The following is a 3,654-nucleotide window of genomic DNA, read 5'->3' as shown; positions in this document are numbered from 1 at the left end:
AAAAGAACCTCACGGAGTTACTTGAAAACCTATCCAACTGGAGAGAAACACATCCAATGGGCAGGGCCTGAGAAAGGAAAAGGCTTTTGGCCACAGATGGTCAAGAGCAGGGCTGCAGTCTTATGTGCTGTGTTTCATCTCGCTAGGGGGACAGATGCAGTTGACAGCATGTACTTCCACGCCTGGTAACTTGGGTCCAAATCTCAGTCCTCTCTGCCCAGGCCCGCCCACCCTGCTGACCCCAGCCATGTCCAGTTTCTATGCCTGGATTCCCCCATGGTCACCTGTGGCCTCCAGTCCAGCCCCAGTGCCCCACCAGCAGCTGGAGCCATGGTGCTTAGACACAAGTCTGACCATGGCCCTCCCTTGCCTGATGTCCTGGGGGGCTCCCGACCGCACTCAGGGTGAAATCCAAGACATTGGCCGTGGCCTAAAATATCTCTCCAGGTGTGGCCTTACCAAGCCCTCCAGCCTCATCTTACAACTACCCGCCCACTTTGGTTCTGGGCTGTTGTATCTCTAGTTGTGTCTCCCCTAAATTCAGATGCTGAAGCCCTAACCCCAGGACCTCAGAATGTGACTGCATTTGGAGATGGGGTCTTTACAGAGGGAATTAAAGTAAAATGAGGTCACGCGACCCTAATCCAATATGACTAGTGTCCTTATAAGGAGATTTGGACACAGACACACACAGAGGGATGACCATGTGAGCACACAGGGAGAAGATAATTGTCTACAATCTAAAGAGCGAGGTGTCAGGAGACCAACCATGTTGAAACCTTGATCTCAGTCTTCTGGCCTCCAGAACTGCGAGGGAGTAAATTTCTATTGTTGAAGCCACCCTTTGGTGCTTTGTTATGGCAGCCCTTGCAAACTAATACAGCCACTCCTTAAAAAAAACTGTTGTGCTTAAAAAGCAAAGAATGTTCTGGAATCATGCACATATAATTGATACTAAAACAAATAATTATGCAATATATTAGAAATTATAAAAAAATCCGGGTATCTCAAGTGAAATCTAGACTATGGAGACGAACAGGTGAATCCTGACAGAAATGTAAACCTAGAAAATGCATGCGTCATTCTTCGTATTTAGTGAAAATCGCACACGACACCTGCGACATCCAGTTGTCCCAATAGCGTGAGCAAAGGATCAGGAGGATGAAAATATCAGGGGTTGGGTGGGTCAGGGAAGCCCAGCCACTGTGGGACTGTCCGTCAGGATGGTATTTCTGGCTGGCGATTTGACAATATGTGTTCACCTCGGTCCTAAGACACCGGCTCACTGAACCTCTCACTCTGTGCTCTGAATCCCGGAAGCTGTGTTTCTCCTTCCATTTCACGCTTGTATGTACCTGCCTCGTCCTTACCCTGTCTTCAAAGTCTAGCTCATTAACAACAACAACAAAAATAATAATAGCTAATGTGTGTTGTGTGCTTTAGATGTCTTACTGAACTTGGATCTTTCTGTTTTTTTGAATTTTATGATGAATTTTACTCCAAAATGGCTCTAGTGGTACCAGAGACATTGATGTAGAGTTTAAATATTGTTTCAGGCAATGTGAAAATAGATAAAAGGAATATTTCTAGTTCATATATTTTTATTTCATATATTTTTAGATAGTGTTATTTTAAATGTGTGAGCTAAAATGTAATAAATATTAATTAACTTATTTACAAAACAGAAACAGACTTACAGACATAGAAGACAAACCCATGGTACCAAAGGGGAAAGGAGGTGGGGGATAAATTAGATAAACAATAAGGTCTTACTGTATAATGCAGGGAACTATATTCAATATCTTGTAATAAACTACAATGGAAAAGAAAACTGTATACTAAATATTAAAAATAGATGTTTCACTATTTTATCTATTTTGAAAGGTTTATATATTCAGAATTACAAGGGAGTTTTTTTTTTTTAAGGAGATCCACTTTATTTTGAGTAGTAAACAAAACTCCATTTACAACATAATATACAAACCTTCCATCAGTTTCTTCACAGTTAGTCCAAGAATGAAACCTCTAGGGACTTCCCTGGCGGTCCAGTGGTTAAGACTCCGCACTTCCGGGACTCCCGGGTGGCGCAGTGGTTAAGAATCCACCTGACAATACAGAGGACACGGCTTTGATCCCTGGTCCGGGAAGATCCCACATGCCGTGGAGCAGCTAGGCCCGTGAGCCATAGCTACTGAGGCTGTGCTCTAGACCCTGCGTGCCACAACTACTGAAGCCCGCGAGCCACAACTACTGAAGCCCGCGAGTCACAATTACTGAGCCCGTGTGCTGCAAATACTGAAGCCCGAGTGCCTAGATCCCATGCTCTGCAACAAGAGAAGCCACCTCAATGAGAAGCCTGTGCACGGCAACCAAGAGTAGCCCCTGCTCACCGCAACTAGAGAAAGTCCCCCTGCAGCAACGAAGACCCAACGCAGCCAATAAATAAATTAAAAAAAAAAGACCCCTCACTTCCAATGCAGGGGATGAGGGTTCCAATTTAGGGGATTCCATCCCTGGTCGGGGAACTAAGATCCCACAGGCTGCGTGGCCAAAAAATAAATTAAATTAAATTTTAAAAAACCCTCTGACTTAAAGTTTACATTTAACTTTAAATATTCATGTCAACTTGGAATTTTATTCTTGCCTGATACTATGAAATATGAAACTTTAATTGATAGCAAGTTCCTAATTTTTGCTGTTCAGCCACTTTTCTTGATCTTGCTCTCTGATTCCATACATTCCAGAGTGTTCAGTGGATTTGTAATAAACTTCCAAGATGAAGGGGAATTTCTTGCTCATGTATTGCCTGAAATCTTGCCTTGTGTTCATCCTTTTAAAAAATATATGCTCCAAAAAATGTCCACAAGTTCAGCTACTAAAATTCCTTTAAAGATCTTTGCCAGGGGGTCCATCCTGAGGCCCAAGGGCTGGCAGACCCCACCCCTCCCACTCACTTCGATTTTTTTTTTTTTTTTTGCTGTACGTGGGCCTCTCACTGTTGCGGCCTTTCCCGTTGCGGAGCACAGGCTCCGGACACGCAGGCTCAGTGTCCATGGCTCACGGGCCCAGCTGCTCCATGGCATGCGGGATCCTCCCGGACCGGGGCACGAACCCGTGTCCCCTGCATCGGCAGGCAGACTCTCAACCGCTGCACCACCAGGGAAGCCCACTTTGATTTTTAAAAAATATATTTATTTATTTATTTGGCTGCGCTGGGTTTTCGTTGTGGCATGCAGGACCTAGTTCCCTAACCAGGGATCGAACCCGGCCCCCCTGCACTGGGAGCTCAGAGTCTTAACCACTGGACCACCAGGGAAGTCCCTCACTTTGCTCTTTACAGCAGCTCTAGCAGGTTGATACTAGGATAGGCCTTCATTCCCCATGGGGAAACTGAGGCACGGGGGAGTTAACTTGTTATTGGAGGTCCAAATGCCAGGGTGGAGCAGAAGCAGGATTTAAGATGGAAGCGCTAATTCCTGAGCCTCAGCTGTTGACTGCCGTGCTCTCCTTAGACTACATGTCATATGACCCATCTTCCCAGTAGGGTCAGGATCCCCCCACCCCCATGGTGGTCTGGCCGCAAGTCCTCCCCCTAGTGGGATGCATGGCTGCCCCTGTCCTACCAAGTAGGACACTACAAGATCCCCAGCATCC

General features: G+C 45.7%; 1 pseudogene across 1 annotated transcript; it reads right to left on the bottom strand.

Moving 5' to 3' along the window:
* Positions 1 to 2,485: 2,485 nt before the first annotated feature.
* LOC308606459 (protein CEBPZOS-like) lies at positions 2,486 to 2,912 on the bottom strand (annotated as a pseudogene). The gene has a single exon. The product of its transcript is annotated as a protein CEBPZOS-like (transcript).
* Positions 2,913 to 3,654: the final 742 nt, after the last annotated feature.

Source organism: Mesoplodon bidens (genome assembly GCF_964165515.1).
Source record: "Mesoplodon bidens genome assembly, chromosome: 18".
In the NCBI taxonomy this organism is placed as follows: Eukaryota; Metazoa; Chordata; class Mammalia; order Artiodactyla; family Ziphiidae; genus Mesoplodon; species Mesoplodon bidens.
This window is presented reverse-complemented; position numbering and strand designations above follow the sequence as displayed.